Source organism: Macaca thibetana, chromosome 10, assembly GCF_024542745.1.
Source record: "Macaca thibetana thibetana isolate TM-01 chromosome 10, ASM2454274v1, whole genome shotgun sequence".
Lineage (NCBI taxonomy): Eukaryota > Metazoa > Chordata > Mammalia > Primates > Cercopithecidae > Macaca > Macaca thibetana.
Genome location: NC_065587.1, coordinates 42995611 through 43009132, shown reverse-complemented (window position 1 = coordinate 43009132; position 13522 = coordinate 42995611).

The following is a 13522-nucleotide window of genomic DNA, read 5'->3' as shown; positions in this document are numbered from 1 at the left end:
TCAGGACCCACAGCCACTTTTTTCTCTGGAGAGTTGCTCTCAACCAAAGACGTCTGCACCGCCTCTCCAACCAACACAGCTCCAGGGTGCCTGCAGGGGCTGGCACTGGGCAACGGGGTGGGACTCCTGTGCCAGAGCTTCCTATGGGAGTCTCAGCTGAGACCATGTCCTTGCTGCCCTTGTGCCCTCTGCCCCTGCTGCCCTCACACCTCTTTTCCTGGGAGCCCTGCCTTGATAACCCCAGCAGCTCAGGCTCTGCTTCCAGAGGGCCTCATCCACATCTCCCCCTTGCATCTCCCTCATCACTCGCCACCCATGACATCGTCCTATTTTCCCTGCAGCGTTGCCCTCTCTGGGCATGGGTCCCCAGTCACAGAGGCATGCTGTCTGCATGCCACATGAGACGCCCAGACAGCTTTACCTGAGGCATTGTGCAAATGGGAAGTTGAATTGTTTGAAAAGATACTTCCCGGATTCTCATGCTTTGGTTCCATCCCCTGTAAGGCGCCCAGATGGCCGCAGCCTCCCCGCCTCCTTGGAAGACCCAGAGCCGGGAATGAGTGTTTCTGTCTCCCCCTCTTTGTGGATTATTCTTTATCTCTGGCTTCATAGGAGTGTGAGCCAGGTAGTCATGCTTGGTTTAACGCTCTGCTCTTAATGTCTTCAAATTCTTGACACTTTTAAAAAATATCCTTAATAGTTTTTGAACAAGGGTTCAGATTTTCACTTTGCTCTGGGCCCTGCAGATTCCGTGGTCAGCCTGTGGGTATTGCATACCTGACCAATCCCAAGGCTCTGGAGGCACCATCTTGTTTAGTCCTCCCAAATAAACATGAAGGGGAACCATGATTATCCCCATTCTACAAACAAACCAATCAAGGTCCATGAAGACTGGGTGATCCTGGGTCACTGGGTTACATAACGAGGAGATGGTGGGATGGGAATTTGAGCCAGGTCAGTCACTCTCAGAGCCACTACTGCCTTAAATGTCTTGCATACAACATTCAACCTGTTTCTGCTGAGGGTATAAGAGCAACTTCATCATTAGCCATGAATGAATTGATTAACTGATTTCATATCACCCTGGGAAGGGAGGCTGGCTCTTCATGTGACTGCCTCCTTTTCATCTTCCTCCTCTGCCTTAAAAACCTTCTCCCTCTAGGAAGGCCCCCAGTCACCCCAGCCCTCCCCCACTCCTCCTCAAAGCTGGGTACACAGCTCCCCCCACTTGACCCACCTGTGGAGTTCCTAAGACCACCAGCTGGTGGGCAGGTATACCCAGGTAGCACCTCACCTCCTGGGAGCAGAAATAAAATCTGATTCATCAAACTGTCCCAGAACCAAGCTTGGAAATTCGTGTGGTTGGGCATCAATTTAGGGAGCACCATCTGGGTTTTTAAAAAAATTAACAATTTTTACCTTTCCTTTTAAGATAATTTAAAGATACTTGCAGAATACATAAAATACAAGAAGGAAACCTAAATTAGAAGTTGGGAGAAAAAGAAAATAGAGAAACAAGAGTAAGGATACGATAAAAATATAAAATAAAGCCTGGAAGAAGGCTACATAAACACGCTGCAGTAGGCAGAATAGTGGCCCTCAGAAGATTCCACGTCCTAATCCTTGGAACCTGTGAATATGGCACCTTATGTGGCAAAAGGACTTTGCAGATGTAATTAAATTAAGTCTTGAGATGAGGAGATTATCCTAGATTATCTGCATGGACTCTATGTAATTACAAGGGCCTCCTTTTTTTTTTTCTTTAGACAGAGTCTTGCTCTGCTGCCCAGGCTGGAGTGAGGTGGCACAATCTCGGTTCACTACAACCCCTGCCTCCCTGGTTTAAGTAATTCTCATGCCTCAGCTTCCCAAGTAGCTAGAATTACAGGCACACACCACCACACCTGGCTAGTTTTTTGTATTTATGGTAGAGACAGAGTTTTGCCACGTTGGCCAGGATGATCTCAAACTCCTGACCTCAACTGATTCCCCCCAGTTTGGCCTCCCAAAATGCTGGGATTACAGGCGTGAGCCACCACATTTGGCTCATAAGGGTCTCTATAGAAGAGAGACAGAAGATTCAGTGAAAGAGAAAGACCGAGGGAGACTGTAATCTACAAGCTTTTCCTGTAAAGGACCAGATAGACCACATGTGACAGCAGCCGTGGTCAGTGCATGATGAATGGGCTAGCTGTGTGCCAATAAAACTTTATTTACAAAAGCAGACAGCTGGCAGATTTGGCCCCGGGACTGTGGTTTGCCAACCCCTGCTTTCTACAATGTGTTTCTGAAACACACTTGATGGCAGAAGAGTCAGTGAGAGGGACAGAGGGAGACTGCAGGATGCTACGCTGCTGGTGTAGATGGAGGAGCAGGCTGTAAGAAAAGGATAAAAAAAACAAAAACAAAAAACTACGAAAGAGCAGGTGCCTCAAGAAGCTAGGAAAGGTGAGGAAACGAATTCTCTAGAGCCTCCAGAAGGGATACAGTCCTGCCAACCCCTTGATTTTAACTCCCCACAACTTATTTTGGACTTCTGACTTCTAAGACTATGGGATAATAAATTTGTGTTTGTTTTAAGCCACTATCTTTGTGTTAATTTGTTACAGCCGTTGGAAACTAATACCCATATGCTAGATGGTCTTGGAGACCAATACTGAACAAATTCAGTTCTCAGTAGCCATCCAGTCAGAGTGAAGTTTTGTGACCCACAAAGTACATCAGACGAAAGGAAAACAGCATAATTTAGGCCCCCAAAGAAATTATCGCTAAGGGTTCTCACAGCAACAGCATCATTCCTGGTGAACATTCAGATGGCGGGAGCAGAGGCACCAACTGTTTGGAAGAAGGCCCTCAAGGGTGAGGGGTCTTCCACGGCCGCCTTCGCCTTTGGCTGCCCACCTGGACCACCCAGATGAGGAAAGATGATTTATTAACCAATTACGGAAATGAAGCCAAGTCAAGTGAAAATGTTTCTCCTTGAATCCTTTTTTTTTTTTCTTAATGAAAAACTAATATACCCAAAAAATATTGAAACAGTAGAGAGGTATAAGAGCAGGGGATATGAGACTTTATCTGTAAAGGGCCAGACAGATCACACGTGACAGCAGCCATGGTCAGTGCATCACCAACGGGCTGGCTGTGTGCCAATAAAACTTTATTTGCAAAAGCAGACAGCTGGGGGGATTCAGCCCAGGACTGCAATTTGCCAGCCCCTGCTTTACACAATGTATTTCGGAAGCACAATTGATTACTCAAGATTACTCAAGTGTTCTCAATTATCTGGATAATTTTGCCAACCCCTGATGTGCAGCAAACATATAATTCTCTTCTTTCCTCTGGGTCAACCACTGGGACCGCTCCTTGGGCATCACTGAGCAGATTCTAGGCATATAGAAGCAGTTGCAGTCCCCCACCCTGCCTTCTCTTATTACACCGATGGAAGCTCATAGCACTTAAAAAATGCCACAGAGGGCCGGGCGCAGTGGCTCATGCCTGTAATCCCAGCACTTTGGGAGGCCGAGGTGGGTGGATCACTTGAGGTCGAGTTCGAGACCAGCCTGGCCAACACGGTGAAATCCCGTCTCTACTAAAAATACAAAAATTAGCTGAGTGTGGTGGCACAAACCTGTAAACTCGGCTTCTAGGGAGGCTGAGGCAGGAGAATTGCTTGAACCCAGGAGGCAGAGGTTGTAGTGAGCTGAGATCGTGCAACTGCACTCCAGCGTGGGTGACAGAGTGAGACTCCATCTCAAAAAAAAAAAAAAAAAAAAAAAAGTGCCACATGCTCTTTTTCCTGTGATGAGATTTCTGCACACTTTTCCCATGATGAGGTTTCTGCACACTCACCTGTCCAAATGGCTCCTGGACATCTAATAACCACTCACTGTGCAAAGCCACGGGGTCAAGGCATCCTCCACTCCCATCATGCTTTGGCCACCTCTCCCTGGAGAGCCAGCGAGGCGTAACAAAAAGAGAGCTGGGATCCAGTGCGGGTTCTGCCACACAGTGGGTAACGGTTCCAAGAACTGACTCAGACACACACTTGCTGTGTGAGCTTGCTCAAATTGACCAAATGCCGCGTGCCTTAGTTTCTTCATCTATAACATGGCAGCAATGCTACCCAAAATGAGTTTGCAGGAGACTGTTTGTAAAGTGCCTTGCAAACATGTGTGACCCAGGGAAGGTGCCCAGTGACACGGTGGTTGGGAATGTGCTCTTGTGTTCTCCTGACATCAGGCAACCAAAAGAGTTGACCGTGGTGAAAAGGCCACACTAGCCACTGACTTGCTGTGTGGCTTTGGGTAAGTAACTTAACTTCTCTGAGGCTGAGTCTATATCTGGAAATGGGGTGATCATTTTAGCTATCACTTGTAAGGGCTCAGTACAAATTTGCTAAATAAAATACAGGACACCAATTAAATCTTAATTTCAGATAAGCGATGAATTTTTTTTTTTTTTTTTTAAATTCATAAGTCCCAACTTTTCATTTGCTCCACCCGGCAGCCGTATTTCAGTAAGATGATTCATGTGGAGCGTCTGGCTCAGTGCCCGGCCTGTAATGGGAACTTAAAACGTAGTCCTTTTATATTCTGATTTTGCGTGTTATCAGCAAATGGGGTTATGTCTTTCACTCCTTACCTACCTTGATTGTTGTGAGAATTGGACCAAGTAAGGTCCAGAAACCAAGGCCCTGTAGTCCAGCTTCCTGCTCCCTGACAGCCATTCTTATTCTTATTTTTATTATTCCTTGTTCTCCCCATCCTTGAATGCCATTGGCGCAAAACTGAATAAAGCCAGTTTCCCAGGCTCCAGCCCTCCCTCTCTCTTTCTGTTGAAGGCTCCCTCCTGTTTCTGAAAGGGGGTTTCCGGCAGAGGAGCACCCCTCAGGCTGAGTAGGGGGGCAGCCCCCTCTCAACTCTGCCTGCTCTGGAGGGTCTGGCTTCAAAGACCTGGAGATGGCACTAAAGGTAAGGCAGTTTTGAAAATACTTGTTCCCATAGATTCTGTTCTATCTGAGAAAATCCTCCCTCCTACACCCTCGCATTCGCCGGACCCTCCTCTTCCCACAATCTGCCTCTTCTTGGGATCTGTCTTCCTTCTCCCACTCCAGCACCGGCCACCTGTAGCCTGCAAAGTGGCAGAAATTCTACTTCATTTTCAATTCTTTCATATTGGTTTATTTTATTTCACTTAATTTTTTTGTTACCTTTTCATTTAATTCATGTATCTTTTAAACAAGAAAACACAGGCACACAATTTTAAAAGTCAAAGATACTCAAAATTTATAACCACAGGACCAACAGAACATTTTCCTGTTTCTGCCCTCCCCAAGCCCAATTCCCGTTCCCTAGAACCAACCAAGGTGGATTCCAATTGCCATTTTCTGTGGATGGCCACCTTCTAACATAACCTATACTGCTATTTTACGCTCTCTCGGGTTTAAACATTGTCTTCTGATTTCCTTTAATGAAAGACGAGGACTTTGTTCTCATAGTCCCAACCCTCCTCAACATACCTTCACTTGCCACATCCTTCCAATAACAGCTTGAACCTCTCTGGGCTAAAGACGGACCCAGTTTTTACTATGACTCCCTAAGTACTACTGGCCGGTCACTGCAATCACCAGGCACTGTGCACCTGTGCACAACTGTTTGCTGTAACTTTAGATTCTGGATTGTACTGGTGGGTCTTGTATGAACCTCAGGGGGCTGAGCTAGTACAGTAGAGGCCTTCAGCACAGGGCTGGACCTTCTTGGAAGGCCTTGGATGTGAACAATGACTGTTGCTTCCTGTGATGTTGTGCACACAGCCTGAGAACCTACCTAACGGGAATGGCAACGAGACAGACTTTCCAACCATTCTGTCTGTTACCTGAAGCTCCAGACCACTCTGCCCACAGCGTGCCATAAAACATTACTTTTTAATAGATCCTACAAGTGTCCCAGGAATAACACAATTATATAGCATTCTGATTGTGTGTATTAAAAGAATTGCTTTGTTAAATGTATAGGGGAGGAATGGCTTTTCTTCTACCCTCTTGGGTTCTGTGGCCAGGCCTGATAATTGACTGACAAAAGGCAAACGAACAGGAAGAAAGCATACACATTATGTTTGGTGTTAACGTTACTATGTGTACATAGAAGCTTCCATATATAAGAAATGAAGACCCAGAGAAGCAGGTGGGCCTGAGGGTTTATATATAACTCCAAAAAAGAACAATTAATAGTGGAGATGTATCAAGACAAAGAGAAAAGATGTTTGGGCTAGGGGCAGTAAATTGTGGGTAAGTGACTAGAAAATATTTGGGGGAGGCAGGGCGTGGTGGCTCACGCCTGTAATCCCAGCACTTTGGGAGGCCAAGGCAGGCGGATCACTTGAGGTCAGGAGTTTGAGACCAGCCTGACCAACATGGTGAAACCCTATCTCTACTAAAAATACGAAAATTAGCCTGGCGTGGTAGTGAGCGCCTGTATTCCCAGCTACTGGGGAGGCTGAGGGAGAATTGCTTGAACCCAGGAGGCAGAGGTTGCAGTGAGCTAAGATCGCACCACTGCACTCCAGCCTAGTCAACACATCAAGACTCTGTCTCAAAAAAAAAAAAAACAGAAAGAAAAAGAAAAAGGAAAAGAAAATATTTGGGGGAATTAATGGAAGATAAAGATTATTTTAGCAGATTTGTTGGTACAGATTTGCATTATTGATGCCCCTTCTCCAGTGACAAGAATGTTCTTTTCCTGATACAGGGAGGGCAACTTTCTCATGAAAATGTATGCCCCACTTTTAGATAGAAAGAAGGAGATCAAAGAATCCTTTCTGCATCTGCCTTTTCTCAATCACCTTGAACTCAAAATAATCAATATGCCAAAGGGACATATTTTGGGATGGCACGTTCTGATCCTCTTCAAATGCAAACATTAAAAATATGCCAGACTGGTGTGGTGGCTCATGCCTGTAATCCCAGCACTTTGGAAGGTGGACCACCTGAGGTCAGGAGTTCGAGACCAGCCTAGCCAACATGGTGAAACCCCACCTTTACTAAAAATACAAAAATAGCCAGGCTTGGTGGCGGGTGCCTGTAATCCCAGCTACTTGGGAGGCTGAGGCAGGAGAATTGCTTGAACCCAGGAGGTGAAGGTTGCAGCAAGCTGAGATCAAGCCACTGCACTCTAGCCCCTGGGCGACAGTGAGACTCCATCTAAATTTAAAAAAAAAAAAAAAAAAAAAAGAGGCACAACTTTTGTTTTGCTTTGAGATGGAGTCTCACTCTTTCACCCAGGCTGGAGTGAGTGCAGTAGTGCGATCTCAGCTCACTGCAACCTCTGCCTTCCAGGTTCAAGCAATTCTCCTGTCTCATCCTCCTGAGTAGCTGGGATTACAGGCACGCGCCACCATGCCCAGCTAATTTTTCTGTATTTTTAGTAAAGACAGGGTTTCACCAGCATAAGCCACTGCCCCCAGCCTTTTTCTTTTCTTTTCTATTTTTTTTGAGATGGAGCTTTGCTCTTGTTGCCCAGGCTGGAGTGCAATGGTGCGATCTCGGCTCACTGCAACCTCGCCTCCCAGGCTCAAGCAATTCTCTTGCCACAGCTTTCTGAGTAGCTGGTATTACAGGCATGTGCCATCATGCCTGGCTAATTTTGTATTTTTAATAGAGATGGGATTTCTCCATGTTGATCAGGCTGGTCTCGAACTTCCGACCTCAGGTGATCTGCCCGCCTCAACCTCCCAAAGTGCTGGGATTACAGGCATGAGTCGCCACGCCCAGCCCACTTTTATTTTTTTAAGTATATTTCTTAATATACTGGAAATTCCAGAAAATGAATGAGATCTTGCCCATCTCAACCTCCAAACAGTCTACTGCAACTTCTGGAATGGTAGAAAAAAGTGCCGTGGGTATGCACGTCTAGGGGAGAGGGCTTGGCATTTGTTAGATTCTCGGAAGTTCCTCAAGTCAACTTCCCCTTTGTTAAACTGAGGAAATCTTGGCTCAAAGAAACATATCCACTTGCCCAAGGTCACAGAGTTGCCAGTGGTGGAGTCAGGTCTGGAGTCCAGGCAGTCTGATCCCAGATTCTGTACAGTCAAGCACCGAATCATCTGGAGAAGGGCTGAGGGAGGGGGACGACTTTCCTAGGGCCGCTGTCACAAATTACCACAACCTCGGAAATTTAAAACAACAGGTGTTTATTCTCTCACATTTCCGGAGGTCAGAAGTCCAAGACTAATCCCGCTGGACTGAAATCATGATGTCAGCAGGGCTGTACTCCCTGGAGGTTCTAGAGGAGAACCCATTTCCTTGTCTTTTTTAACTTCTGGAGGCTGCATTTCCTCGCTTATGGCCCTGTCCTCAGGGGGGGGGGGGGGGGGGGGGGGGGGGGGGGGGGGGGGGGGGGGGGGGGGGGGGGGGGGGGGGGGGGGGGGGGGGGGGGGGGGGGGGGGGGTGTCTTCGAAGCTAGCAGTGTAGCATCTTGTTCATGTCACATGGGCTGCTCCCATGTAGTCTTCCCTTTGCCTTTGTCTAATAAGGACGCTTGTAATGTCCCCGTATTAAGATCCTTAACTTGGCCGGGTGCTGTGGCTCACGCCTATAATCCCAGCACTTTGGGAGGCTGAGGCTGGCGGATCACCCGAGGGCCTGGCCAACATGGTGAAACTTTGTCTCTACTAAAAATACAAAAGTTACCTGGGCGCGGTGTCGCACTCCTGTAATCCCAGGTACTTAGAGGCTGAGAGGGGAGAATCACTTGAATCTGGGAAGTGGAGGTTTCAGTGAGCTGAGATCACACCACTGCACTCTAGCCTGGGTGAGAGATCGTGACTCCGTCTCAAAAAAAAAAAAAAAAAAAATCCTTAACTTAATCGCATCTGCAAAAAAGTCTTTTCTGCCATGCAAAGTAACATTCATAGGTTCCAGAGATTTGGACCTGGATGTCTTTGGGTCATTAATCAGCAGCCCTCAAAGATGTGTCTCCCACAGGCTGGGTCCTTACTGTAGAGATTTCATGGTGGCCTGGGAAAGGGTAACTACAGCCATGGGGCTCACTCTTCTCCTGTAGAAGGCAGAGAATTTGCCACCCGGACCAAGCAAAGAGCACTCAGGCAAGCCTGGCCCCACTCAGGCTTAGAGGTTTTAAGACTCCAGGGGAAGGGATGGTTCTTGCCCCAGCAGCCCCCTTCTCCGTCAGCCCAGGGGTACTTAGGAGAGACAAGCAGAGGGATACGTTTCCATCCGTTACCTCTGCTAAGATGCTGGGGAGGACAAGAGAGCTGGTAGAGTGTGGAGGTGAAACCTTTGGTCTCTGGAGATAGCAGGAGCAGCATTGGAACTCAATGAGTCCGGCTGTCAGGTGGGTGATCTCAACTCTCTAAGCCTCAGTTATCTCACCTGCAAAATGGGAACAAGCAGAGTCCCTGCCTCAGACAATTACTGCAAGATGTATAACCCAGATAGAAAACATTGAGCAGAGTCCCTGGTACATAGTGAATTCATGACAAACTTTTCCATTTCAACTAACCAGTAACTGTGATCCAGTGGTTCTGGCTGTAGTCTTTGCGACGCCCTTGCCACCTCTCTTGTTTCTATCCCACATCCAATCTATCAGCATATTTTCTTGGCTCTACCTCCAGTGTACACCCTCCATGGATACCACCCTTGCCCAAACCATCATCATCTCTCTCCTGGACTATTGCAAAAGCTCCCTCACTGCCTTGCTGACTCCTCAGCCTCTTACCATCTCTCACTTGCTACACATCAGGATGCTGTCCAATATGGCAGCATTAGCCCCGTGTGGCTCCGAAGCATTTGCGATGTGGCTGGTCCTAATTCAGACATGCTGCAAAGTGTAAAACACACACCAGATTTCAAGCACTTAGTACCTAAAAAAGAATGTAAAAGATCTCATTAATAAGTTTTTACATTGGTGACATGATGAAATGATAATAGTTTGGATAAATTGGCTTCAATAAAATACATTATTCAAATTAATTTCACCTGGCTCTTTTTTTTTTTTTTTTTTTGCTTTTTAAAATGTGGCTTATTAGAACATGTAAAATTCCACATGTGGCTCGCATTTGTGGTTCATATTATGTTTCTATTGGATGGTGCTGCTTTTCAGCATCTTCTAAGCCTGAACTTGAGTATCTTTTGCCTGGGAGTGAGCAGGTAAGCCATTCAAGGGATTCTGCCCTGCTCCAGGGAACCACAGCAAAAACCTATTCTCTGAAGATCCTGCCGAGGGATTTGGATGGATAAATATTTACAGTTCTGAGGTTGCATTTCGAACAGCTCCAATATGTTTGCAGAGTTTGTATAAACCTAATCATCGCAAGGCACACGGTTTTCATTTCAACTGCCTTTAATCCTGCAGCCCCCGAGAAAGGAGATGTGATGACATCTCCTCAAAGTGTGAGGTCAAGTCTGCTGGGAAATGGCCACAGGTATCTGCAAAAGGGCAGGGCCTGATTTGGGGTGTTCACTGGTGGTTGTATTTTTGGAAGTAATAGTGGTGTTTTTAATGGCCAAACTCAATTACCCTCCTAATTTGTCATAGAATAAAAAGTTAGGAATTCTAAGAGCCTAAGGCTATACGTAAAACACCACGGCTCACCACTCCAAGGGGACTTGGCAAAAGATTTTAAGTTGCTGCTAATGAAAATTTAAGTTGGGTGTTGGGAACAAGAAAGCATAACTTGTTGTGGTTGTGAGTATGTGTGTGTATGTGTTTTAAAGCTATCTAATTTCATTAAATTGGGCTGTGGCCACTATTTTCTGTTTTACTAAGCCCCAAAAGAAATGTTTTCTTGGCTGGGTGTGGTGGCTCACACCTGTAATCCCAGAACTTTGGGAGGTCAAAGCAGGTGATCACAAGGTCAGGAGTTTGAGACCAGCCTGGCCAACATAGTGAAAACTCGTTTCTACTAAAATAAATAAATAAATAAATAAATAAATAAATAAATAAATATTTAAAAATGCCAGGTGTGGTGGCTCGAGCCTGTAATCGCAGCTAGTTAGGAGGCTGAGGCAGGAGAATCGCTTGAACCTGGGAGGCAGAGGTTGCAATGAGCCAAGATTGCACTCCAGCCTGGGCGACAGAGCAAGACTCCATCTTGGGGTGGATGGGGTGGGAAGAGAAGTCTTCTCATGGTGACATTCTGCATTCCCATATGAGGTGCAAGGAAATGGACACTCAGGCCATAAGAGAGAAAATTGAGGAAATATAAGGCGTGCCTAAAGATAGACTGAGAAGTACTTGATCTGAAGCCACATGCAGAGTGCCAGATTGCAAAACCTCCGGTTGCACAAATAAGGCAAAGTTTCTGAAAAAATGTGTGGGACTTAAACCAAATCCTAAATAGAAGGTAAAACAATGTACATGGCTACAAAAGAAAAAAGATTATTCTTTATATTAGAACCCAAGGATCTTGGTAACGGAGACATCATCTGGTTTTTTGAAACTTTGCGGGGAGGGACTGTGGGGGGAATTATAATGAACAAAATGTTTCCTATTCCTTTACTTTTCACTTTCTGCAGTTACTGGTGGAGAATTTCACCAACTGAAAATTATTAGGCAAGATTTTTCTTTTTTAGAATGCACTTTATGTATCATTCCGACTGAGTCATCTTCCTAATTAATTTTCACACAAGGACAAGAGTATTTTGGCACCTGGGGAATACCACTGGAGTTATGATATGATTTTCTATGAAGGTTAAGGTTTTGCAATCATAGATAACTCATAACCTTTGAAAACAGAATTTTTGTTGTTGTTGTTGTTGTTGTTGTTCATTTCAAATTCTAGCACCCTACTTGCAATGAAACGATGCCACTTTCTTTAAGCTCTGGCCCCTCGGCAAATGGTTATTTTAACTGACACTCAAGTCAAAAGCTCGTTTGTAATGTCCTTTCATTTCAGTTTTATGGCAAATTAAATTATGGTTGTGGTTAAACAAAATTACCTTAAAAACCATATGTGCTGAAGAAGTTTTAAGGAGAGTATCACGTTTATACTTTAAAAAGCCCAACTGCTCTGTTTAAAGTAGATCTTTCATAAACTTGCAGTCAGGGAGCAACAATGACGTCCTTCAGGGAGTCAAACAGTTTGGAAAGAAACGCGAACTGAAAATGCTATTGGAGGACGCAAGAAAACCGAAAACGCTCGGTCAAGTTTTTCTGTCAAGCCACGTTTGAAATTAAGGAATTCGTGTAAATTGCCATCTTTCGCATCCGAAGCAAGAAACGTACACAGTTTCCCTGCTATATGGAGTTGTTGTGACATAAGAAAACAGAATCTTTTTAAACCTCGAGTTTAATTAATTCTTTTTTAAAAAATAATTTAGCAGCAGCATGTTAAAAGGGAAGGGGGGGGGGACCCGATTAGTTCCAAATAAGCGTCTCTTAATCACCCTTATGAAGGCGTAATTTGCAAAACACTCCTAGGAAGTAACATCTTTTTCATTTCAGGGGGAAAAAAAAGTGCATTGATAAAAAAATAAGTAGAACATTTTAATTAAAACTCATAAAGTTGTGGACATCTGGTTGGGATTGTTCGCCGCGGCGGTGATTAGCGGATCCGTGCACCTAGATAATGAAGCCTGGTCGCGGTTATTGGCAGAAGGGCCCGGGCGCGCTGTGAGAACGCTGCAGGCTCACTTTGTAGTGCGGGGCCTACGCCTATTAGATTCCAATCAGTTTCGCCTAAAAAGGGGAGGAGGGCGGAGTGGGAGGGGGGCCCAGAGTTAAACACAGGAAACAAGCGTTGAGTGTGTGCCAATAAAAATGGTCACAAATCAGGGCTGCTGATGTCATAACCCTGGGGGTCGGGGGTCAGGGGGAGTGAATGCGCCTGAAAAGGACCGCCTGTCTGCGGCCGGAGCGGCGGCGGGCGCGGGGGGCGGCGGCGCGCACAATGGGCCCGGAGCGCCTCATTAGAGACGCGTTTGATGGGCTCCCGTGCCCCACGGGGGCCCTGGGCGATGTCAATGGGATAATTACGATGATCTAATGGCCGGCTCTTTTGCATGCAGGCCCGCCTGAATGGGGCGCCTGGAGGCTGCATTGAGGCCGGGCTGTGTAAACTGTAGGGTGCCTCGCCGACTCGGAGCCGCGGAGACTGGCGGCGGGTCAACTTGGACCACTTTGCATTCACGCTTTGAATAGGCGGAGCGGGAGGCGTCCTTTGCCGCGGCCGCCTTTCAGCCGAGAGAGTGACAGATTGGAGGTCAGCGGCTGGCGGGACGGAAGCCCTCGCCGGGCAGATGGACCCGCTCCGGGCCGCGCCGGGGACCCCCGCCCCGCGCACAGGCGCGTCTACGCGGACGGGCTCCGAGCGCACCCGCGTGTGCGAGGCGATGGGCAGCCGCCAGTCTCCCGATGCAGCCGAGAGAACGGTGGTTTTGCATTTTTTTCCAGACCTCCTCTTGTCTTAATGACAAGAGTCAAACCGTTTCGCGCTTGGTTCCCCTCCCGGCACTTGTGCGTTTCCCCAGAAGCCGACTTGGCCCCGGCCAAGGGCATCCGCAGAG